This window comes from Mesoplodon densirostris, chromosome 15, assembly GCF_025265405.1.
Source record: "Mesoplodon densirostris isolate mMesDen1 chromosome 15, mMesDen1 primary haplotype, whole genome shotgun sequence".
In the NCBI taxonomy this organism is placed as follows: Eukaryota; Metazoa; Chordata; class Mammalia; order Artiodactyla; family Ziphiidae; genus Mesoplodon; species Mesoplodon densirostris.
Genome location: NC_082675.1, coordinates 64,825,367 through 64,851,913, shown reverse-complemented (window position 1 = coordinate 64,851,913; position 26,547 = coordinate 64,825,367). Strand labels below are relative to the sequence as shown.

The 26,547-nt window shown below is 42.2% G+C and overlaps 1 protein-coding gene across 4 annotated transcripts in view; it reads left to right on the top strand.

Annotated features, from left to right (window-relative positions):
• Positions 1-24,823: 24,823 nt before the first annotated feature.
• The window catches only part of SMAD2 (SMAD family member 2), a 98,864-nt gene continuing 97,140 nt past the window's right edge, over positions 24,824-26,547 (top strand). For 2 of the 4 annotated variants that reach the window (XM_060118111.1, XM_060118108.1), the window contains exon 1: positions 24,824-25,174. The gene's annotated coding sequence lies outside the window, so the exon portion shown is untranslated. Of the gene's footprint in view, positions 25,230-25,380; positions 25,585-26,547 lie in introns of those variants that run through there. The other 2 variants (XM_060118109.1, XM_060118110.1) reach the window with 2 other exon arrangements.

Below are 26,547 nucleotides of genomic sequence, written 5' to 3'. Positions count from 1 at the left end.
CTCTTCAGCTCTGTTAGATTTCTCTTCCTGTTTAAAATAAAAACATATCTTTAAAAAATGTTTATTGTATTTATTTCAAAGGCAATGTATGATTTTATAGAATAAATTGGAAAATACCGAAATATATAATAGAAAAAATAAAACTCAAGAAAGAAAAACATAGGTGCTATGTTAGCTGGGTGGCCGATTACTCAGGTTACACTTATCCTTGTTAAGAAGTTGTAGTTTCATTGTGCTTTGAAAGTGCTCTGATAGACCTTGTAAGCGCCTCACCCCTGAATGGTGGGAGCCCTTAAGACTTGCCAGTGAACAATATTCCCGTGTCCTCTGGTTAAACACGTATTTTCAGTTGACAAAATCAGACTTTTCAGAAGCCAATTCCCATTAGGCAGCAGGTGCTCAGGGGTTGGAGTGATCTGCTACCTGAACCTGGTACTGCTGAAGGGCAACTGCCCCCACCTGGCCTCTTGGGATGATGTGTTAGCATCCTTTGCTGGGGTCTTTGAGTTTGTTTCTGCAGTCCCCTGACCCTGTCAGCACTGCTGCATCCCCTGCCAAGGGAATGGCTTCACGTGGATCCTTTGCTTGCTGCAAGCCGGCAGTGGAGAACCAGGAGAACACGATTTGTCTAACTGTGCATCTCCTGCTCATGCTGCCTCAGCCTCTCTCTGCGCTTGAAGTAGCCGCAAGTAGGGTTTTTCTACGTCGCATCCGGGCAAGTGAACTGCTAGCCCCAATGTCCTTGGGCTCCCCCAAATTTATTTGGATGTTTTTAAGTGTCTACCTGGCATAAGTGGAGAGGAAAAAAATCAGTCTTTCTCCTGTGTCCTTCCCTTTTGAGCAGGAAAGGACTGTCTTTGTACTCCTTGCTGTCTTGATATCATATCCTCCTTGTCCTAAAGCCATCCCATCTCAGAGTTTAGTCATCATGGGCAGAAATGGAAGTTTCTTCCACAGGGGAAGAAATTGCATGCTCTGAGCCTTCCTGGTTTAGTCCTTAGTCCGGTTAAATAGGAGCTACAGGAATTTAGAAATCCTGTTTCTTCTGACAAAGTCTGTCTCTCAAGACTTTTTCCATGCTATACAAACCTATTTTGGATATCAAAAGCAAATTATTAACTCTTCCTTCTTCTTATAGTAAGAACTCTATCTGCCCTTCCCAGCTCCTCTCCTTCCCCTTAGCCCAACACAGATGGATTTCATAGGCTGGTGAAAGGCAAATGCATCGAATCATTAAGCAAAACAACAACAAACAAACAAAAACCACCACAGACCCCACATAATCAGATACTTAGAAATATTACTCCAGTTACTAAATTTTTAATGTGCAATTTTTTTGGAGACTAGGAAGGCTGAGCATTTTTAAAAATGTATCTCGTTTATATAAATTTAAAATATTTTCTTATTGCTTTAGAATAGCTCTGTATATAATATTAAGTATATTAATTCTTTATTTAATGTACAATGTTTCTACAGAAGGTATTTTGGTCTTATGTTTTATGTTGCCAGATATATCATTCTTGCATTTATATTTCTTTCATAATTTTATGCTTAGAAAATCTGTCCCAAGACCATTTAAAATATTCACTTATATTTCATTCACATTTTTAATCACTAAAATTTGTATGATTTTACTTTTTCACTTTAATATATTGTGAATTTATTTTAGGATATAGTGTAAGGTGAAGATCTAACTTGACTACCTCTGAATTGCCAATTTTTCCAGAATCATTTGATGAATATTCTAAAAACATAAATATTTATGTTGCTGCATTTGGTACAGATGCATTAGTTTATGCTTTTCATCACTTAACCTTTTTTTTTTTTTTTTTTGCGGTACGCGGGCCTCTCACTGTTGTGGCCTCTCCCGTTATGGAGCACAGGCTCCAGACGCGCAGGCCCAGTGGCCACGGCTCATGGGCCCAGCCGCTCCGCGGCATGTGGGATCCTCCCAGACCAGGGCACGAACCCATGTCCCCTCCATCGACAGGCAGACTCTCAACCACTGCGCCACCAGGGAAGCCCTCATCACTTAACTTCTTTTAAATGGCAAGCGTATACATCCTCTTATATCCAAATGAGTGGTTCCCCTTCTGAGTAATCACTTTAGAAGATTTCATAACTATTTTAAGGATGCTTTTGTTGCTGGAAAGTTTTTGCCGATTTCCTTTGGAAATTTTTTTGGAAGCAGCTTTTGAGCCACATAGAAAATCAGTCTTATAACTTAATAATATTTTTTAAACCTAAAATTGCATACTGCAGCTTGATTTGCCAGATAATGTGGTTCCAAATAACTCCTTCCTGTTCCAAAGAGAAAACACACCTTTGAAGCACATTGAAGATGGGGAAAAGGATGGACCTCAGCTCTTCTATGTTTGTTTTAAAATTAGTCTTATGACTTTATAGTTGCATTTGATTAGATGTGTGTATGCATGTACACAAATAAGGTTCAATCTTCCTGGTTTGCATAGTAGGCTGTGACTATAAATTAAAGTCCAATCTGACAAGGAGAAGCATAAGAAAGAGTCATGTGCACTTGGGAGGAAGATGGCCTTCTAAAGATACTGGCCTCTAAACAGTAAGTGGTCCTCATCTCTCCCTCTGGGAAGAGACTCACTGGACCCTGATCCTCCTAGATTTGAATTCACCAATGGGGATAGCGAGGGATTCTTGGAACAGCATGAGCTCTGTATGTCAGTAGTAAAACCCATAGTTCTATTTAATTTTTTCTAGGGCCCTACACATGTCTAACAAAACGCTGACTGAAGAAAAGAAATGCCAAAATTGATATTCCTCTGGATTTTATACGTTTCCCAATTTTCTATTTGCTACAGCTACTGCCAACAAAACACACTGAAAGAATGCCCCATGAGGAGAGGTCTCATAATGCACCGCAGGATAGGATTGCAAATTTCAGTGATTACAAACAATTAAAGTGGGCAGCCAACATGTAATTTTCTGTTTAGGCATGGACAGAGAATGAGAAACTACTTACTGGGTTGGAATAGATACAGACAGAGCTGTTTCCCTTTGTGTAAAAATCATAGTTGATCAAGTCGAGATTAAAGCTAATGTGCCCTCTCGCATTAGCTTTTAAAATTGAAGGATGTGGAAATTAGTGAAATTAAATTCACAGCTGCATTAGTTGCAAGTAACAAAAAATTCTATTTGATCTTACATAAGCAGAAAAGAGGAAGGTTTTGGTTGCGGAAAAATAGAAAGAGTTGAACATCCAAACAATGGGAGAGGCAGGGATGCAGTGGAGCCTCCAGGAAAAATTGGAATCATGGCCCCCAAATGACTAGAACCACCCCCCTCTGTTCTGCATTTGGTTTCTTTCCACCAACTGACTTCACTCTGTCTCACTGCAGACCAGCCTCCTCCACGTGTCAGAGTGGATGTCTGTCCTTGGTTCCTGACTGTTATCATCTCTGCTCTTGGAGAGACACTGCCTGTCATATTGTTTTTAGTTTGAAGTTCAAAAATCCTGCTGGAGGAAGTCACTGAACAAACTCAGGGGCACTGTTCATACCATAAACATGTAGATTTCAACAATTTCCTCACAGACGGCCAGAAGGTGTCCTGAGGAAGGGACATCTTGTCTAATTTCCACAAAGGTGCCATATGGGCTGGTAGTGGTCCTAGGTAGGGTTCTGACTGGCACAGATTAAGTCAATATCCCCCTACTCCCGAGCTGATCAACTGTGGTCATCTAAGAACATGGCAGCCCTTGTGGGATACTTATAAGTGGAAGAGGAGCAGTTTATAGAGAAGGGAGATACAGTTCCCTGAAGAAAGGAGGACTTCCCTGGTGGCACAGTGGTTAAGAATCTGCCTGCCAATGCAAGGGACACGGGTTCGAGCCCTGGTCCGGGAAGACCCCACATGCCGCGGAACAACTAAGCCCGTGCGCCACAACTATTGAGCCTGCGCTCTAGAGTCCGTGAGCCACAACTACTGAGCCCGCATGACACAACTACAGAAGCCCGCATGCCTAGAGCCCGTGCTCTGCAACAAGAGAAGCCACCACAATGAGAAGCCCGCGCACCGCAATGCAGCAACAAAGACGCAGTGCAGCCAAAAAATAAATTAATTAAATAAATTAGAAAAAAAAAAAGAAAGGAACGTTCTGGGCAGGCAAAATATTAATTGTCTGCTATACCGCTAAGCCTACTGTACGTTTTCTCTCTCCTTTGAAAAAATTTCTTTCTCCTGTTCTCCTTCTTTACCCTGATAGGGCAATGATTCTGATAGGGCAATGACTGAGGCTCCATATGTTCCCAGAACCAAGGCAAATACTATTTGTTAAAAGAATACATACATCAATTCATTTATTAGATGGTTAGTCTGCATATGCAGCATCTTCATTGAATTGATCGACCTATTTTCTTTGGCTTCTATATTATCATATAAGATTCTAACTAGATATTTGTAGTGAGGTGGATGGACCTAGAATCTGTCATACAGAGTGAAGTAAGTCAAAAAAAGAAAAAACAAATACCATATGCTAACACGTATATATGGAATCTAAAAAAAAAAAAAGAAGGTTCTGAAGAACCTAGGGGCAGGACAGGAATAAAGACGCAGACGTAGAGAGTGGACTTAAGGACACGGGGAGGGGGAAGGGTAAGCTGGGACGAAGTGAGAGAGTGGCATGGACATATATACACTACGAAATGTAAAATAGATAGCTAGTGGGAAGCAGCCACATGGCACAGGGAGATCAGCTCGGTGCTTTGTGACCACCTAGAGGGTGGGATAGGGATGGTGGGAGGGAGACACAAGAGGGAGAGGATATGGGGATATAAGTATACGTAAAGCTGATTCACTTTGTTATACAGCAGAAACTAACCCAACAATGTAAAGCAATTATACTCCAATAAAGATGTTTAAAAAAAAAAGATTCTAACTAGATAGTTGCCTTAGGAGGATATTTGAACTCTCTTTATCTCTGTCTATTTTTCTAAAAAATAGGGAAAATGCTATGTATCCAGACCTATTTTAGAAAGGTGTTGTAAAACCAAAAGACAAAAATTAATAATGTGAAAACATTGGTAACATAGGAAATGCGATAATCTGTGCTAGAAAATTAAGATTAATCTTCAGGCATTATTTGGTATCTGACTTCCCTCATCAGAAAATGACAGGTTCTTCTCATTGATTTTGCAATCCAAGTAAGATCCTTAATTACAGGCTTTTATACTTCTATCAGTTGGCTCTTGGAAGAGAACTATGATGTGGCCATTGTTAAGGAGGAATTAAAAACAATGACTGATTAAATTTGATAATCCTATATCACATCAAAATGTTAGCCTAAGGGGAGATAAGTATTTTTCTAGGACCAGCTCATATTTTTCCTGCTGTCATCCTGGACTTGGGGACATTGAAGTACATTTTCCAGCTAAATTCTTTTGTCTTTTCTTCAACTTCATTTATCTTAACTCTGCATCATTTTCTACTTCTTTTTTTTTTTTTTGCGGTATGCGGGCCTCTCACTGTTGTGGCCTCCCCCGTTGCGGAGCACAGGCTCCGGACGCGCAGGCTCAGCGGCCATGGCTCACGGGCCCAGCCGCTCCGCGGCATATGGGATCCTCCCAGACCGGGGCACGAACCCGTATCCCCTGCATCGGCAGGCGGACTCTCAACCACTTGCGCCACCAGGGAGGCCCCATTTTCTACTTCTTAATCTTATTAGTGGCAATAGTTATTTACTGACTCCTACAGGTAATATTAGTATCTACCTACTGAATATTTTTGATGTGTCCAACACTATGCTTAATGTATTATTCCGATTATTTCTCCCCAAAATCCAATTTGATAAGCACCATTATTACGTCGGTTTAACAGAGTCAGAAAAAGGGCACATAGAAAATTATGGAGCTGGGTGTGTCTGATACCAAAGTACGTGCTTGTCTGGCTAAGTGATGAAGCAAAATCCCTGGTAAATTGTTGCTGGACATCGTCATCTTGCACATTTAAAGGTAGGTTCTATGTCACTGCCTTTGTAATTTTTACAACTATCATCATGCTTTGCACATAGCAGGCACTTAGTATGTGCCAGGAACTTTGTTAAGTTCTTTATAGGCATTAACTTGATCCTCATTACAAAACCCAGAGATGTATGCTTTATTATTATCTCTGTTTTGTGGAACTGAAGTAGAAAGCTCAAAGTGATTTGCCCAAAGTGGCCCAGTCAAGGTAAGAGCCCATGTCTTGAGCTTTCCCCCCTCTACTAAATCCCTGTCCTACAAAGGGCACCTCTGGGACCCTGCCCTTGAATTCAAAATTTGTAGGCCCGGGCTTGCTGGTTAAGGATGCCCCCATGTCCCAGACCTCAAGCCTATGAGTTTTTGCTCTAATCTTCTCCCAAAGAGCCTGTTAGCCAACCTCCCAACCAGCAGGGTTTTCTAAACAATCTATTGGGTCATATTTCTTACTATTGTTATTCAAAATCTCTATATCCTTTCTAATTTTTTGTCTGCTTGACATAACAATTTCTAAAAGTGGCGGGTTACTGTTCTACCTTGTGATTGTAGATTTGTCAATTTCCCCCATAAATGTATCAGTTTTTATTTTGTATATTTAAACGTTATATGGTTAGGTGAACACAAGTTTATGAATATTATATACTCTTTTTAGATTACTACTATCCTTATTTTCTTTTGGATAGTATTTGCATGGTATATTTTTTCCATCCTTTTATTAACTTTTCTATATGGTTTTGTTTAGGTATGTCTTATAAGCAACATTTAGATGGATCTTTAAATCCAATCTGATAATCTGCCTTTTATTATGTGAATTTAATCCTTTTCTATATATTAAAATTGTTAATACATTTCTTTCTACCATCTTAATTTGTGTTTTCTGTTTACCATATTCTTTATTTCTTCATCTCCATTCCAGACTTCTGTATATAGATAAAATTTTCTATATTCCCATTCTTAAATCCCCTTTTTGAGAAGCTATAGATATTATTTTTATTTGTTAAAGTGATTACTCTAAATATTTAATTTGTATGTATTTAACTAATTATGTAATATTTCTACCCTTCTTTAAAAATCATGATAACATGAATACACTTTAGCTATTGCACACTGTGCCTGTAATCTTCTAATTATTGTTTAGAATATTAATTTACCCTCCCTTTGTAAATGTATATAATCAGTTATTTTTATTCTTATTACAGTCAGTATTACTTAAATTTATGCAAACATGCATTCTCATTCTGTACTCACCATTTTTTCTTGCATAGGCACACTTCATTTTGTTGCACTTCATTTTATTGTGCTTCACAGCACAATTTTTACAAATTGTGTACTTTGTAATTTTTACAAATTTTTACAAATTGAAGGTCTGTGGCAACCATGTACAGAATAATTCTATTGGCAAGTCTATCAGTGCCATTTTTCCAACGGCATTTGCTCACTTTGTGTCTGTGTCACATTTTGGTAATTCTTGCACTATTTCCAATTTTTTCATCATTACCATATTTGTTATGGTGACCTGTGATCAGTGATCTTCGATGTTGCTACTACCACTCATTGAGGGCTCAGATGATGGTTAGCATTTTTTTAGCAATAATGGATGTTTAAATTAAGGTATGTACACTGTTATTTTTAGATATAGTGCTATTGCACACATAATAGACTACAGTATAGTGTAAACATAACTTTTAAATGCACTGGGAAACCAAAAAATTTGTGTGACTCACTTAATTGTGATCTCCTCTTTATTTATCAGTCTTGAACTGAATCCATAACATCTCCAAGGTATGCCTGTATTCCATGCCTTTGCTTCTCCTTCTTTTAATATTTTCTTCCTTTTTTCTTTCTCATCTTCATTTTTTACTTCCTTAAATTAAAGTTTAAATATCCTCTTTTAGTAGGATTTGTAGATGGTAAACTCTCTCAGATTATGTGGGTGTGTTTATATTTTGTGCATCGTGAATGACAGTTTAGCTAAGCATAAAATTCAGGCTCACCAAATATAGTTTCTTGCATTTTGAGGATATTATTCCATTGTTTTTTGGCCTGTATTGTTGCCAGCAGGAAGAGTGCTATTAGTCTAATTGTCATTTATTTTTAGGTGATCTATCTTTATCTCTAACAATTCTTAAATTTTTTTCATTTTTTTGATATTTTGAAGTTTTACTTAAAGTATCTAAGTGTGGATTTAATTTTATTTCTCTTTCTTGATATTCCGTACTTGCAAACCAAGAACATGTATCATACCTTAATTCTGATAAATTTTCAGCTACCACTTCTTCAGTTATTGTTTCTCCTTCATTCCCTGTGTTCTTCTCTTCTGGAAATTTTATTAGATGTATTGTGTAGTTTCTCAATTTATTCTCCACATTTCTTAACTATTCTTTAAAACTTTTTATGTGTTCTGTGCTGCATTCTGAGAGAATTTTGTGATACTCTCATCAAATTTACTAATTCGTTCTTTAAAAGTACCAAGTGGACTATTAAGGTTTTAATTTCAAAGTCTATATTTTTATTTCAGATTTTTAAATCAATTCTTCTTGCCATGTATAGCTGTTCTTGTTTTTGCTTGTTTGTTTTTCCGTCTTTCTTTTTATGGATGTGATTTTAGCATGTTAAAATACTTATGTTTAAGTCTTTTTCAAAATAGCCTCTAAAATGTATTTCTAATGGAGCAAATTTGTATTTTCATTACTGATTATGATTGTAGTCTTCTTAGTCTTAAATTTCTTCAGATGCCTTGCAGTAATTTTAGTTTGTAAACTCATTTTGAGAGGGATATTTGTTTCTTTTTCTCCCTTCCTTATTTAGTAGGTTTGTGATTGCTTCTTATGTTTTCCCCCACCCTAACCCCAGTATTTCAATCTAGGTCTTGAAAATGTGGGTCTTATATATATGCAGTTGGGTTTCCTGCCCTATTATGATACTGAGGATGCTTCAGATCCAGTCACCAGGCCAGTGAGCAGCTTGTTTTAGTTCCTGGTTGTGGGCCTGTGTTTCTGTCTCCTACCTCCCTAGACTTCCCTCCGGCCTTTATAAAAGCTATAAGCTCACACATTAGTCAACACAGGTTTCTTTTCCAGCTTCTCTTCACGGTCAGGTAAGTGTTCCTGACTTCAATACTCCATCTCATGTGGAGCACATTTGGTCCTCATTATTCTACAGGAGTTGAAACCCTAGCCATGGCTACTGCCTCTAGACCAGAAGCCCATCAAGTTGTGGCTTCAGCCCTTTTTATTGCTTGATGTTTCTATTTTGTTTCTGGGTCATGGAGATTTTTATCTTGTTTTTGAACCTGGTTGTGTTATTTTCGTTTTATTTTTTATAGTCAACTATTACTGCTATACTTTGGAGTAAAATGGGTGCTTCAGAATTTGCCATCTCCACTGGAAATTTTAACTCCATTATTTTACAGTAAGGAGGGGAAGGGATATTCCACAGATTGAATGCTAGTGTGTGTACTTATTTATTTATACTTTATTCCATAAATAAGTTGAGGAATTTTTATATAACACATATAAAATAGTAAAATATAAATAAGGTTTAAGGAAAATATAGACTAGAATAGAATATTAGGATTAGGAGGAAAATATAAAATTCACATATTCACACATGCAGGTTATAAGGTCATACATGTTGAGCTGTCTTTTTGACTCTGAGCTTCCAGGAGAGCCAACGTGAACAAACCATTGATTACGTAGTTTTCTCTTTCCATGAAGAAAACCCTTGTCAATTCTTTGAGAGAAGTAAAGTTTTTTCTAGCAACAAATTCTAAAATAAATTTCTTCCGTGTGCATCATCTCCTGTGTGAGTTGAGGTAGATGATGCAGCCAACAACTTGGCTACAACCTAAATTAGCAAGGCTGACTCTTAGACAGTTTCTCAATGAAATCCCAAGGCATGATGCTCACTCAGCTAGCAAATGGCAGAGTTGAGACAAACTCAGGTATGAGTCTTAGTCAGATGTTCTTCAAATCTCACCATACTTCCTCCTCACTGGGCTCTGAAAGATCTCCATATATGAACGATACATCAGATCACTTTGGCCAGCATGAGGCAAGAGGCGAATTCCCTTATTATTTTATTCTTTTATTATTGTTGCAGACAATAGAAACTCGATTCGAACTAGTTGAAGCAAAACAAAATGAATGTTTTTTTCTTTTCTTTTTCTTTTTTAGCCACTCTACCGCATGTGGTATCTTAGTTCCCTGACCAGGGATCGAACCCAAGCCCTCTGCATTGGAAGCGTGGAGTCTTAACCACTGGACCACCGGGGAAGTCCAAAATGAAAGTGGTTTTTTTGGTCATTAATTTAATTTAATTAATTTATTTATTTTTTACCATCTTTATGGGAGTATAATTGCTTTACAATGATGTGTTAATTTCTGCTTTATAACAAAGTGAATCAGCTATACATATACGTATATCTCTATATCTCCTCCCTCTTGCATCTCCCTCCCACCCTCCCTATCCCACCCCTCTAGGTGGTCACAAAGCACCGAGCTGATCTCCCTGTGCTATGCGGCTGCTTCCCACTAGCTATCTATTTTACATTTGGTAGTGTATATATGTCCATGCCACTCTCTCACTTTGTCCCAGCTTCCCCTTCCCCTTCCCGTGTCCTCAAGTCCATTCTCTACGTCTGCGTGTTTATTCCTGTCCTGCCCCTAGGTTCATCAGAACCATGGTTTGTTTTTTTTTTAGATTCCATATATATGCATTAGCATACAGTATTTGTTTTTCTCTTTCTGACTTACTTCACTCTGTATGACAGAGTCTAGGTCCATCCACTTCATTACAAATAACTCAATTTCATTTCTTTTTATGGCTGAGTAATATTCCATTGTATATATGTGCCACATCTTCTTTATCCATTCATCTGTCGATGGACACTTAGGTTGCTTCCCAAAATGAAGGTTTTTACAAAAGTTTTATTGAAACCAAGCAATCATTGTAAAGAAGAGAGGGTAAATCTAGCTGTAGAGAGAACTGACTCTTGGGAATCAAACGGCCAGGATCTTCTCTCCATGTTCTTTCTGCTTCAGTCTTTGTGTTATGCTAACTCCTTCTTTCTCTCAGTGGGGCAGTGTAGGTTGCCATAGGCAGCTGCAACTTTCCAACCTCACAACCAAAGAGGAAAGAGAGCACTTCTTCAATGGATTGAGTTGTAACACTCCTTGGGAAGGACTGACTGGTGTGGTTTGGATCACGTGCCCGTCTGTGGGCCTCTACTGACATTTATTAAGCACTTACCATGTGCCAAACCCTATACTAATGTCTTTAGGTGGATTATATTATTTAATCTTCAGAATAACTCTATGGGACAGGCAAAAGGCAAGTAAAAGATAATCATTCTTCCATATGTGATTTTGCCTAGTCTTTGGCCTCTCAGTTCCTTGATCCTTTACCTGCAATGGTCTTACTCTCCACCCCACCAAGTCACACATCCCCATGGTCATACCTTAAACTCTGTCTTCACCAATAACTTCATAATCTCATCATCACTATGTCTGGTACCCTGACTCCAACATTCTTTGATCTCATTGGGTCCTGAAAGCCATTGGTCCTATTACCTTTCACTGTCTTTCAACCCTTTTTCCCCCACCCCCTACATCATGTCCTTAATTCTCTCATTACCTGGCTTAAAAACTATGGTTTGTCATTGTCCTGGTTTGGTTCTCTCAGAAGCTGACCCTCATGTAAGGATTTGAGTGTGAGTAGTATATTTGGGAAGTGATCTCAGAAAGCATTAGTAGGGGTATAGGGACGTCAGAAACAGAAGGGAAGGAACTGAATAAATGGCATTTTTTGAGCAGGTGTCCAGAGCACTCGTCAGGGGTTATTCTCCCTTATCCCACCCAGGGGCAAGGAAACTGGGGGCTTCCCATCCAACACTGGCTGAAGATGCCTCCTGGGGGCACTGGCTTCCCAGCACTTCTGGCCTGCCTGGAACACAGGCCAACAGGAAGTTCTCAGATGGAGAGTTGCAGGTGCTTGGTATAAAACCTAATAACATTCAGTTATGGGGACCACTGGGATTGGATGGGACATCGATGATGGTTATAATCACTCTTTTGGATACGCCCGTGCCCAATCTCTGATTGAACTGAGCTGCTGAATGTGGCTGGAGAAAAGCATACAAATGCGCCAATGGGTCGCACATTAAAATGTCCACCAACATAAAGTGAATCATTAGTTAATTCCTTCTAACTTCCAAAACATCAGTTTCAAACTTTTTCATCTCCTGTCAAACCTGCAAAACTCCCTTTTATCTCCTCATATTTGATTCTTCTTGTTCCTACTTCACTAAGAATATAGATGTTATCAGAGAGAGCTTCCACGTTTCTTACCATGGCATCTGAACACCTACTATCTATTCATGTGCTCTGTCTTCTTTTCAGTTATAATAGATCAGTATTTCTCAATCTTTTTTTTTAACACCATGCTCCTTAAGGAGTTTTTTTTACATATATTTTCCCCTAACTGTGCCCCCCAATGAAATATTAATCCCACAGATATACTGTATATCTGTTTATGTACTATATGTATGTCTGAGCTTTAGACATAAAGAGAGTAAGAACCAATGTTCGCACCCATGGAGAATGTATGCATCAGGTGGACCATCCATGCTGCCATTTTAGGCTAAACCCTCCACTGTGCACCAGGTCCCATCCACTCTCACCAACTCAAGGACATCAGTCCCACCAGTATCCTCTCTGTCCTGTACCATTATATCCCCATTTCTACTAGATCATTCACTTCAGCCTATAAAATCTTATATGTTCCATCTTATTCTCCTTTAACCTGCATCTCCCTTCACCGGTCTGTCCTATTTTTCTATTACTCTTTACAAAATAACTCAAACGACATGTCTTATATTTGCTGTCCTTACTTTCTCTGCCCTATTCCATCTTTAACCCATTCTAATCAGACTTTCACCCCCATAGCTTTACTAAACCTGCCATAGTCACAATATCAATATTCGCCACCTTGCCGTGTCCAAGGTCATTTCTCAGGCTTATCTTTCTGACCTATCAGCAACACTAGGCTCGGTGGATCATTACTTTTTTCTTGAAACAATCATCACATTCTCCTGGTTTTTCTACTACCATCATACTCTCCTTGACCAGATTCTCTTCATATTTCTTACTTCCAAATGATAGAGTATTCTCCAAGTATGTTCCTATGGCCTTTTCTTGCCCTATAACCACTCTCTCTCTTTAAATGAGTTCAGCTGGTCCTGTATTTTAAACATGATTCTTCTTTGCCACTTCTCCCATCAAGAGATGGGGCCTATGTCTCCTCTCCTTGAATCTGGGCTCTGTGACTACTTGACCAGTAGAACATGGTGGGAGTGACATTGTGCCAATTTCCAGGCTCAGGTCTTAAGACACTGGCAGCTTCCACTTTCTCTCAGGACATTCACCTTGGGAGCCTTGAGAGACCATTTAGGCTGCTGGGCTGTGAGGAAGCTGGGCCTCATGAAGAGACCATGTGTGTAGGTGTGCTGGCCAGCAGTCAGCGTGACCCGCCAGACATGGGAGTGAAGATACGTCCACACGATGCCAGCATGAGAGGGATCAGCCCGCCCTCTGACCCTCGGGTTTCCCAGCTGAGACCCCAGATGTGGTAGAATACAGGAAAGCCATCCCCACTGTGTCCTGCCCCAATTCCTGACGCACAGAACCTGCGGTTGTTTCATGCGCTGTGTTTTGAGGTGGCTGGTTACACAACCATGATAAGTGGAAGAATTCAGCATTGTAATTACTCCTCATTCCTTTGCCCCTCTCCCAATTCTTTATTTTCATGTGGCAAAAGCCCAACCCTGGCTAATCCTACTCTCCCTTTATTCCACACCTGCAACCTCACAGCTGCATATGCCAGAAATCCTCATCTTACTCGGATTAAGAGTCACAGTCCCTAAAACAGCCCCTACCTGACCCCCTCACCCCCACCCTTTCCCCACTCTCTCCCTGCTCACTCTGCCCCTCCTTGTTGTGCCTTAACTGGCCTGCCTGGCATGCTCCTGCCCCAGGGCCATTGCACTCACCCTTCCCACTGCCTGAGAGGCTCCTTCCCCATATCTCCACATGGCTGGCTCCTTCACTTCCCACAAGTCTCAGCTCCTATGTTACTGAAGACTGCAAACAGCCCTCCACCCCTACTCCAGCAGGTGTGTTTCCTTCACAGGATAGTGCTTTGCCTGTAATGTTTAATAAATGTGTATTTATTACACTCCCATTGTTCCACCCTGAACTGCACCAGAGGATACAAAGATTTCCAAAGCAAAATTATTTGAGAGACTCTTAGTTGAAGGCCTCTTGGTATAGGGCTCTTTTTAAAAAATTGTATTAATTATAATTGTGCTAAGGAGAGAGATTAGTACTGAGACTCTTTTGAATTACTTTGTAGTGCTTGCTGTTCTAAATAAGTAATTCATTAAATATATATGATATATAAAATATCTTTGTGGTTTTTTGCACTTTCTTCATGTCTTACTTGATTTACCATTTAATGCCTGCAAGTGAAGAACCAAGCATTAGGAAACATTTTATAGCCGCAGAGATCAGAGTAATCTCTTGTATATAGGAGGGTGTAAATCCATATTTATTAAATGATAAAATATAACAATTTAAAACATTACTGTTACTACAAGTTGGTACCAAATTTGAAAATTTTGATTAAAAGGAAACATATTTGCTTCTAATAAGAAGATTGAAAAATAACAAATCATGAATTCTTTTTCATAGTGTATGTTTTTCAACAAGCTCTTGTATTTGTTTTTTTTTTAAGAGGGTCAAACATTGACTACTTACTTCTGCTGAATTTTGAACCCTTCTCCTTCAAGTGGTGATCTTTTCTTTACTTGGCATTCTTGTTCAGTGTCACCTCTTTCCCTACCTCCTCATGCCCTCTCCTCTCTCTCTCTTTTCCTTCCTCCTTCCCATCCAGACATGCTCCTCTCACATCCGGGCCTCTGCACATCTGCTTTCCTTCACTTTCTTGACTCCTTGCCTGACTAACTCCTGTCAGTATCATCTTAGCTATAGTTGCCTCTTCTTCTGGGAAGCTTACCCTGACCAAACCCAGTAAGCCGCCTCCTCCACAGAATATTAACAGATCCTGCGGGGCAAGGACTGTGTCCTGTTCCTTCTCTTCCCAGCATGGTGCACAGTCCCTAACACAGGGCTGATTTTCCAGGAACACATATCTCTGTTGAATGAATGGAAAACTTGGCTCCTTGGCATTGTTGAACAGAAGTCACAAAATGTCACTGGAGAGACAATTGTTTCATTAGTTCAGTGAAATATTTTATATATTGGCAGCCAATTCCAATAGCAGCAAGGCTGTACGTTTGCCAAGCTTTCAATATCCATGAATAATCCTTTATAAAAAGCCTGGCAGAATCTTGTAGACTGATGGACAGTATATTTAGAGCTGGTCAGAAGGGGAGAGGAAATTTTAGAATAAAGTTATGATCTAGAGAGTAGTATAAAAATTTATATAAGAATGTTCATGGCAGCATTATTCAGGAGAGTCGAAAAGTAGAAACAACCCAAATGCCCATCAACTGATGAATGGATAAATAAAATGTGGCATGTCCACACAATGGAATATTATTTGGCCATGAAAAGGAATGAAGTTCTGAGGCAGGCTACCACATCGATGAACCTTGAAAACTTATGTTAAGTGAAAGAAGCCAGTCACAAGAGGCCATATACTGTATGAGTCCATTTACATGAGACAACCACAATAAGCAAATATATAAAAGAGAAGACTAGATTAGTGGTTGGCTAGGGCTGGGGTAAGGGAAGGGAGGAAGGGGAGTGAATGCTAATGGTATGAGGTTGATTTTGAGGGTGACAAAATGTTCTAAACTTTGATTGTGATGATCACTGCATAGCTCTGTGAACATACTAAAAACCGTTGAAGTGTACAGTTTAAATGGGCAAATTGCATGGTATGTGAATTAAATATCAATAAAGCTGTTTTGGAAAAATTGTAGAGAGCATTTGTTGCAAAGTTACACCTGAGTAGGCTGTAAAAAAATATTTTTCTAAATAACCTTTACTTGTAAGAGTTCTACTTGGTGCTTCCTGGTAAGTGAAAAACCAGATCTCTAAAATCTGGGCCTTTGAACCCTTGTGTGCATAACCCAGGGAGCCCCACTCACTGTGGAGGAGTCACAACTATATGATGCTAAAGATGCCAACCGAACTGCTACAGCGTGATGAACTCAAGGGAGAAAGCTGTAAGCCTAATGAGGAAGAAAACAGCAAAATTACGTGTACAGAGGAAAAGGTAAACGCATACGTGCAAACTGACAGCTTGCAAAAGCACTATTGTTTTTGTGTAGACTTCTCCTGGCTGGCTGTACGATTTAGGGAGTCTTCATTTCAGGTGCCAATGTAACTGGAAGGAGTGCTGATCTGGGACTTAGGACACCCTCATTCTAGTCCTGGCTATGTCATTTATTCATCATTCAACAAGCAATTATTAAAAGCCCACTATATGCCAGGCACTGCGTCTAGCCCTGTTGACTTAAAGTTCAAAGACACATATCCTACCTCAAGGATCTCACTTTTCAGAGAAAGAGGATAAAAAATATAATAAGTCCTGTGACAGGGAGGAGGGGCTCTATTCCCTGCTGAGGAATAAAGAAAGAAGAGGTAGGAGTGAGGAAGAGGCTGACCGGTAAGTTGTATTGTTTCCTGCTTGTTTGCTGTCCCACAAGCATTTCAGCTCCTTGAGGAAAGAGAGCCTTTTCTATCTTAGTCATTTTTTCAAAAACAACTTTACTGAGACACACCACACAATTCATCCATTTAAAGGATACAATTCAATAGTTTTTAGTATATTCACAGATTTGTACAGTCAACATCATAATCTATTTTAGAACATTTTGTTACTCCAGCAAGAAACTCTGTACCCATTAGCAGTTAATCCCTATCCTATCCACCTCTGCTCTCAGACTTAGCCAACCACTAATCTACTCTCTGTCCTTTCAGATTTGCCTATGCTGGATGTTTCATACAGATGGAATCATACAGTATGTGACCCTTTGTGACTGGCTTCTTTCACGTAGCATAATGCTTTAAAGGTTCACCCCTGTGGTTCATTCCTTTTCATGGCCAAATAATATTCCATTGCCTGGGTATGCCACACTTTGTCCATTCATCAGTTGACAGGCCTTTGATTTGTTTCCACTTTTTGGTTCTTATGAATAACGCTGCTGTGAACAATTGTGTATGTTTTTAAGTGAGTATATGGTGCCATGTCCCTTGGGTATACACCTAGGAGTGGAATTGTTGGGTCATATAGTTACTCTGTTTAATCTTTTGAGGAACTGCCGGACTGTTTTCCGAAGTCCACTATTTTACATTCCTCCCATCAATTTATCTACATCTTTGCCAACACTTGTTATTTTTTGTCTTGTTGACTGTACATCCCAGTGGGTAGAGGCACCTCAGTCAATTTTGTATCCTTAGTGCTTCAAAGAGGATCCAGTACAGGCGGATGCCAATTTATGTGTTGAGTGAATTTGAGAACAATTGTCATTTGGGGTTTCCCAAAATCTGACCCCCTTTCCTTTCTGGGGGGTAATCTAATGATTATTGGAGTGAAGCAGATCCCATTTACAATAGAGGTCTCAAAAAATGTCAGCTCCTTACTTTCCCAGACCTGACTACAATTTAGAGCAACGTATGTTAAGCTTAGTAAACCTAATGGATCTGCCACAGGCTTCAAAGAGGGAGCCCTAGTAAAACAAAGTAGGTTTGGTGGAGAATCCATTCTGGGGGCAATAACAGGCACTGCAGTGACATCTGGTTTCCAGGAGCAATAGTGCTGGTAGTGCCAGTGGTGGATGGTACCTGTGTCCAGTGCTACTGAACTGGATGTGTAAGCTGAGGTATCCTGTTTTGAGTGGTGGTGGTCACCTCCTTCAATGTGTTGTGCTGTGATGTTGGTTGTGATCCTAGCTGCTGCCCAGACTTCCTTGTTCTTGCTTACCATCTGAGCCTGTTTCTGCAGACTTCCCAGCAATTTTGTCAGCCGCCCAATATCCTTTCACAAATTGCCTTTCTCCTTAAGTCAGCAATGTCAGTTTCTTCTGCTGCTTGCAACTAAGAAACTTGAAAGTTACAGTGAATCTTGCATGGGTGAGTGGGTGGGGGATGGATTGATCAGTGGATGAAGGCAGCTACCTGGAAACAGTGTTCTGAAGTATGAGTAGAGGTTCTTCAGGCACAAATGTATTCCAGGCAGAACAAAGAGCACAGCGTAGGCACTGAGGAATGGGAGAGCATGGTGTTTTGGGAAAAACTCCAGGATTTCAGTCTGGCTGGGATATTAGGACAAGGTGGGGAGTGGTGAGGTGTAAAGCTAAAGAGACTAGCCTAGGACAGATTGTGAAGGATCTTTTGGGTTACGTTAAAGAGTCTTGATTTGATCCTTTTAAACAAACTATCAGTTTGATCAACATAGCGACATCATCAGATTTGCATTCAGAAAACACACTATAATTTTTAGAAAATTCTGGCAGGAAAGAGAAAGAATTGGAGGAGAGGAAGACCAGAGATGGGAAGACCAGTTAAGGAGCTATAGCAAGCATTACAATGAAAGATGCTGAAGTTCTGAATCAAGGCAGTGAGCTTGAACAAGAGGCATTAGATCTGAGATATATTAAGGAGGTAGAGGAATTTTTGTCCTCAATATAGGAATTAAGAAGGAACATCACGGATGATTCTAAGATTTTTTTTTTTTTTTTTTTTTTTTGCTGTACGCGGGCCTCTCACTGCTGTGGCCTCTCCCGTTGTGGAGCACAGGCTCCGGACACACAGGCTCCGCGGCCATGGCTCGCGGGCCCAGCCGCTCCGCGGCACGTGGGATCTTCCGGGATCGGGGCATGAACCCGTGTCCCCTGCATCGGCAGGCGGACTCTCAACCACTGCGCCACCAGGGAAGCCCTGATTCTAAGATTTTGGCTTAAATAAATCAAGAGATGGTGATGCCATTTGTGCACGCATTCCTTCAACAAACATTTAATCCTCACTTATTGTGGGAGGTGCTGATACAATGCAGTGAATGAAACAGACCTGTTCCTACCATTGTTGTGGTAACAAGTATTCTACATTAGGCTCCGTTTATGTGTCTTCTCAGACTTTTTGGGCCTCTTGCTCCTGTCTCAGCTGCCACCATGAGCAACTTAGTTAAGTCCCTTGTGGTTTGACAGCCCAAGGATGACCAGCCACATACCAACAGTTTCTTCCCACCACTTCTGAACTCCAGGGCAGGGACCTGCTTTCTGAGTGACTATCAAAGAATATGGATAACACAACTGGGAAGTATGGGAAAGTTAGCTCCCTGTGGGACAAGCTTTGACCAATGACAGAGAGACAGGAGACAAAGATAAAATTCCTCTCTTCCTTGAATTGTTCCAAGGCATGAGTCCTCCATATTGTCTGTCTGGCCAAGTGGTTGCACCTGTCAAGAGATTGGCTGTATCTCCTCAAGTCTTTCCATGAAGCAGTGTTCAGCACAGTAATGCATCCCTGTGCATAGCTCTTCATTCTTCCTTGCCTTTTCCCTGTTCCTGCCCTGGGATAATATCTCCTAAAGAAAGGATCAGCATCCTTGCATCAGGGTTTGTTTTCTAGGGAACTGGGCTAAAACACACCCAGAAAGGAAAACAGAAGATGATGAGTTTATTTTTCACATGCTTTGAGTTTGAGGGAAAATTATCAATCCATTCAAAAATATGTATTGAGTACCTCCAGGTATGCTTGAAGTAGGGATAATATGGTGAACGAAATAGACATGCTTCAGTAGGAATATTCTGGTGAACAAAACAGACATGTTTCCTGCTCTTAAAGAGCTTACATTCAGCAGGGAGAAGTGACAAATAATAAGTCACAGTACAGAAATAGTGGATATGATAATTCTAGATAATGATGAAGAGTTTTAAAGAAAAATTTTAAAAGGTGATATGACAGTGACTGGAATGTGTGTGTGGAGCGGGCGGTTCTAATCTAGACCGGGTGGTCAAGGGAACAGAGACTAGGTAGACGAAACAGCCTTTTCCAGAAGGAGGAGCTGGTCTGCCACAGGAAGTGGCTGGGAGAATAGATGTGGAGATAGACATATTTGCCTAGTGTTGGGGTTTAGGTGGAGAGAGGAAATTTGCCCCATTTTAACTGTGAAATAGTTGGTCAGGACATATGCATAGAAGGTAAAAGGGAGATTGAAGAGAGTGGCAAAGGCATAGGTGAGGCTGTAGATCAGGGACAGGTCAAAGAGTCAGTGGGCAGTATCAGAGCAGGAAAGGTAGGACACTATGTGTATAACCCCTGACACAAAGTGGTCATGGGTCTTTGGAAAAGCCTGGGCCTCGGTTTCTTTAGCTGCAAAATAAGAGCATTGATCAGGCTCCATTACTGTATGAAGGCAAGGAGGAGCTGATATGAAACTTCTATATAGCTATGTAATTCACCCCTTGAAAGCCACCATTGAAGTCTTTAGAACCCAGTAGTAATTGTCTCTCTCCCATCATTAATTACATTCTGGCCACTCATCAGCTAACACAATTGTCAGACTCTTTCAGCAAAATGTCTTTTTCATAGCTGAGGACTCCTTACAGTAAGGACAAACAATTGGGGCTCATTAATTCAATCATTAGGACACTGATTATGCATCTATTGTCTACTCTAGTCAGTTATGTTAAATAAGCTCTTCAGTCTTCATCAGAGCAATTATGCTAATAAGGTTGAAATTTTCTAAGAGTATTATACCTTCATACACTTATCCTGCCTAGCAGCCGCCTGGCTCAGTCAATATTGTCACACACAGACAATTATAATCAAGGCATAAGGCCCTACTGTTGACATCTGACTACCAAGTTATCCCTCTCACAATAGAACTTTAAATAATTTGTCCATTGTTCTTCCAGGGTTTAGACATTGGTCCCTGTTTAGTTTTTTCCAAAATATGAAGATCTCAGATACCACTTAAATGCCTTTATGGGAGTGCTCATTGCACTGCATAATTTTCCAAGTAGTATTTGAACAATCATTGGATTAACTATCCAATGATAAATTATCCAGTAATTCTTTATGCTTTTAAATGTACAGACAAGAAATATAATATTAATTATCAGATGCCTGGAGAACGATGAGAAATATAATTTGTTTTCTCCAAATGTTTTTCTCTCAACCAGAGCCAGCTTCTCTCCCAATGTCATTATCTTTAAACTAAAAAACCTATTTGTACGTTTTATTTTCTTGAGTGATTTTGGCCATGGAATGAGGACTTTCCACCATGAAAAACCAATGCTTTTATGATAGGCACGTAACAGGTACCTGATAAATATTTGCTGAAATTAATTCTTTTTTCTTGTATATGCTATATTCTTGTCTCCAGCATTTCCCATCAGATATTAAATATTTTTTATCTTAATAAAAATTACCATGTGAATGAGGACTCTGTGTGTGTGTGTGTGTGTGTGTGTGTGTGTGTGTGTGTGTAGAGGCAGGTGGACACATCTTCAACATAAATTCATTTAAAATATCAAATTTCATTGTATTGAGATAAAAATCCAGCTGGTGTTGGGTTTCTTCATTTACAACAAAAGTAACCCCACACGTTTGTTCTTTATATTTTGTACTTAGGTTATCTCATTTAATCAGTTGCAAATAACTGGATCCTTCTGTAAGATGTAGTAATACTCACTGCAACTTAGTCCCATGAGGATGAGCATATATAGAGATTGGATGTTGACAAGATACTCAATAGTTGTACTGAGTGTAACTACAAACTGGAAGGATGGGGCAAAGCTACGTAGAATGCTTGCAGACCTTTGACACACATACAGCCTTTTTCTGCCATACAAATGCTGTATTTCACACTTCTTCAATTACGCGGTATTTTTTATCTTAGGTTGTGGGGAAACAACTGAGAGCAAGATGCTTGCCGTCCTTGTCCTTCAGGAATCTGCAATCTAAATGGTGAGACAAAACACTCACATGAGAAGTTAAAAACCCGCTCAAGACTAAACTAACAGATCAAGACATTACTCAAAGCAAAGTCATGGTATGTAAATCATTCTGACCATGAGAGAAAATTTATAGGTGAGTGATATCCTTTGGGCTGGAGTAACCAGGAAAAGCTTTACAAATTTAGCAGAGAGTTCTAGCTTTTGAATATGAGTTCTAGCTTTTGAAAAATCAATACATGGATATATATATGTGTACATATATATGTGTATGTATACATAAATACACATATATATCTCCTTTAAAACTCTACAGAAGAATTAATGATAAAATTTAAGTTTTCCACTCATGACTTCAAGGTTCTCTTTCTAGAAGCAACCACCATTACCATTTTCCTTATATGTCTTTCCAGTACATTTTACTACTTTTAAATAGATTCTGAATTGATTTTGATTTTTCAGTATCATGCACAACAAAAGGTTAAACAAGGTGTCTATCCATATAAACCTAAGACTTACTCAATATAATTTATACAATAGGGACCTACTGGTAGGTCTTGAGATACCCTAGTGGATTTCCAAGTTGATTGTTGCCACGGCAATCCCTGCTCCATCTGCCTTCAGTTTCTATCTTGACCCACTTTGGCTTAGATGCATTTCTAGCTGAGAAGGGATGCTCCTTTTCTAAGCCTTTTGGGGACTGCATTGGTAGCCAGATTGCCCCTCCTCCCCTTTCCTCAATCCTACAAATCCTGGAAGGCTTCCTAAATGAAAGAGTTAGGGATCCAAAGTCTGACACTTTGGAGAGATGGTCTTAGACCTCAAGCATATTATCCATTGAATTAATGTGCCCCTCAAAGTACCTAACTCCTGTACTGGGAACACATTCTTCTGGAATTCCAGCCAGATCTGCTTCTGTTTCTATTTCTACTCACCCACATAGACACCCAAATGCACACCCTGGTCACATAGGAGAAAATACTTGTGTGACCCAGGGTAGCTTTTTATAGGCCATTTCATATAAAAACTGTTGGCTTGTGTTAGTAGGGAGAAGGACCAAAAACCATAAACAGCCCTCCTACTTCTAAGTCGAATAGCCTTTGCCCTAGAACATCCTCCCTGGTGGCTCTGGGAAGCGGAAAGAGAAGTATTAGGAGGTGGAACAGCTCCACCAATTGGCTTCCTAGATCCCCTTCACAAGCTGTTTTTAAAAAGGGGTGAGTAGAGCTGCCTCTAAACTGACAGTGGGAGACACCACCCTGGAGGTAAACTTTTGAAGGTAGAATTTCTGCTGAATGGGTTCATCTTAGCATATGTGTTACAGGCAACAGAAGGGAAGAAAGGATAATGATTATCGGTTTTCTTTTAACTTAGCCCTGTGCTAGTCACTTTCATAATTATTACTTTATTTAATCATCACACAACTATATTTAAGTAGCCATCATTGCAGGTTGAGTTTCACTTGCCAAAGGTCACATATTTGGAGCATGCTCTTCATCACAAACTTTCGATGAGAAAAGTACTTCCATGTTTGAGGAGAGGGAGGAAATGCAGGAGATTTTTAAAGGATATTTGGAAAACCTGTAAGACTCAGAGGATGACCAAATATCTCTCCAGATTCAACTGAAGGTACCCTCCTCAGGGAAGCCTTCATTTCGGAAAAGAATATATTTCAATAAGTCTTACTGTTTGAAGTGGTCACTTGGTACTTCCTGCTTACTGATTTGCATTGCTAGTGCCGCTTTACTTGAGTCGCAGGTTAAATCCACGAAGCAAGGAGAGTACATGAGAGTGAGGGCCATTCAGGGAACCAAGAAAACCGTGTTCTAGTCTTGTCTCTGCCACCAACTACCTAAGTGAGATCTAAGTTTCTTTTCACCTTCAGTTCTACGGTGCTCTCTGCCTAACACAGTAGGCGCTTAATAAATGCTTGATGTGATTGGTTGGGTTCAATATTTCGGCAGAGGCTCGGGTGTCTGTAAGGTAAAAGTGACAAAGTTACCCGACTGGGGTTATGACTCCACTAGCTTTGGGAAGCCAGCGGCTTAGCGGCTTGTCGTGCAGATGAGCGAGGATGGGGCCTAAGAACAGCGCCTGAACAGTGCAGAAATGAAGGGGAAGGGAAGATAACTCAGCAATTGAGGGGCATCGTGCCAGGCACTTACGTTCTAGACTTCACAAGACCATTCAGAGCATGCATTATTAGCACCATTTTTAACGAAGACAGAACGATGGTTCCGGTTAAAGAAAAATACCTGGCATCCCCTTTCCCAGGCCCTACATCCCAGAAAAGATCTCAGCCCTGGGCTTATTTACATCTCGGACCCCGCCCCCGTTTACCACCACGAGGGCCCCGCCCACTCATTCGCAGAAGGGCGAGCCCAGTGTGGGTCCGGTACCCGAGCTTCTGCAGAACCCTCTTCTGCCCGTGGCTCGTCCCGTCCTCTGGGCTTCCCCGGGGATGAGCGTATCCACTCCCGGCTTGACTACTGAAGGTGGGCCAGGCGGCCCCCGACAGGCCCCACCCAGTGGCGCTGGCGAGAGACCGGGAGGGAGATCAGGGCCGAGGTAGTGAGGGACGGGTGGTCGCTAGCGCAGCAGGTTACGTGCCTTCCCCTCCCCTTCCCAGAGCCTCTCGTGGGACCGCGCAGGAGACTAAGCCAACCGAAACCGCGGGCATCACACCCTGGCTACTCCTCCACCGCCCCGCCGCCCGCCGGCCACGCCTCGCCTCACGCTCTACGGGGGAGGCGGGACCAATCAGCGAGCGACGTCTCCCTTCCGATTCGAGGCCCCCGACGCGCGGCTCACACCCCGAGCACTCCGTGCGCTGATTGGCTGTACGCGCCGCCGGTCCGGCCGGGAGGGCGGGGCGGCCGAAGGGAAAGGAGGTGGGGAGGTAGTGGCCCGCGACTCTCTGAGACCCGCTCGCGCCCCGGCCTTTCCCGGGCGCTCGGCCTCCTTCTTTCCCTCCTCCGTTCTTCCGTACGCGCCGAGCGCTGCGCTCGGCCGGCGTGCCTCGCGCCCTAACGGGCGGCCGGGGGCGCCAATCAGCGGGCGGCAGGGTGCCAGCCCCGGGGCTGCGCCGGCGAATCGGCGGGGCTCGCGGCCCGGGGTGGGAGGCGGGTCTACCGCTCGGCCGCGGCGGCGGAGGAGCAGCTCCCAGCCAGCATCCAGCGAGCGCCGAGCGAGCCGCCCGGAGGTGGGTGCGCCGCGCCGCTGCGGCCGGCAGCGGAGGGCGCAGGGCGGAAGCGGAGGTGGGCCGGCGGGCGCAGCGGGGGAGGACTCGGCCGCCCCGGCCGCCCGGGGTGGGGGCGAGGCGGGCGCGCGCCCGCGGGGAGGAGGGGCGGTGGCGGGACGCGCGTCCCCACCCCCTCCTTCCCGCGGGCGGCGGCCGGGCCCGCGCCCCCTCCTCGCGCGCCGGGGTCGACTGCCGGGCTCCGGCTGGGGGGCGGGGCGGGTGGCCGGGCGGCCGCGAGAGTGGTTTCAGTCCCGCCTCCAATCGCCCATTCCCCTCTCCCCTCCCAGCCCCTCATCCCATTCGTAAGAGGAAGGAACAAAAGGTCCCGGACCCCCGGCTCTGACGGGGCGGGACCCGGAGCCTCGGTCCAGGTAACGCCGCGGCGCCCGGCGGGCCCACGGGGCTGGGGTGTGTCAATGTGGGGCTCGGGTCGGTGAGGCTCGCCGCGTCACCTGGCCTCGGGGGCCGGGGGCTGGGGTGTGGCGAGGTCGGGGCCGCGGGGCGCCGGGCCCTCGGGGTGCGGGAGCGCAGGGCGGGGCAGCCTGAGGGACGGGGTCGGCAGCCGGAGGGACGGGGTCGGCAGCTGGAGGGAAGGGGTTGGCGCTCGGAGCTGCCGCCCGCCCGCGGCCCGGGGCGGGGGCCGGCTGTGGCCCGTCCCCTGCGCCGCGAACACACTCGGTAGTTTGTGGTTGTGATTTGCAAAGCCCGGAGGGACAGAGCTCTGGTTTCGGGAGTTGTTGGGAAGCCGAGTTAGGAGCGTGCGATACTTTGCTTCCACTTTTTTTTTTTTTTTTTGGTGCTGTAACCTTTGTTAACCATTCTGGTCTCGGGGTTCAGAATCGCTTGTGTGTGCTCTCACACAAACACGCACACGGCTGATACTCTGTCCAGATTCTTCTCTACTCGCTTGTGAAAGTTGCTCTGTGAGCGGAGCCTATTTGTTTTTATCACACGCCTTTAGAGAGCACGCTGATTGATTTCACGTATTTCAAACTTGGTTTTCAAATCTGCAACTTTGTTCTCTCCTGGGGGATACTGCCCTTGGGTTGAGTACTTTTGTCTTTTACTTACTTAACCGTTTTGTGGTTATGGTTTCCTTTTGATCCTAAACAAAAGAAAGACAGTACTTAGGTTGGTTTTGTTATTTCTTCCTCCTGACCCTTTAAAAGCTAAATACTACCGGTTTGTTGTCAACTAAACCTTTATTTAAAAAGAAAAAAATTTCCAGGTAAAACGAAAATGAAGTAGCATTTTCCATCTAAGTCCTGGCATGTTTGTTACAGTTTGGAGTATCCTAAATTTTGGTGTTTTAAACTTTTAAAACGACGCAGGTA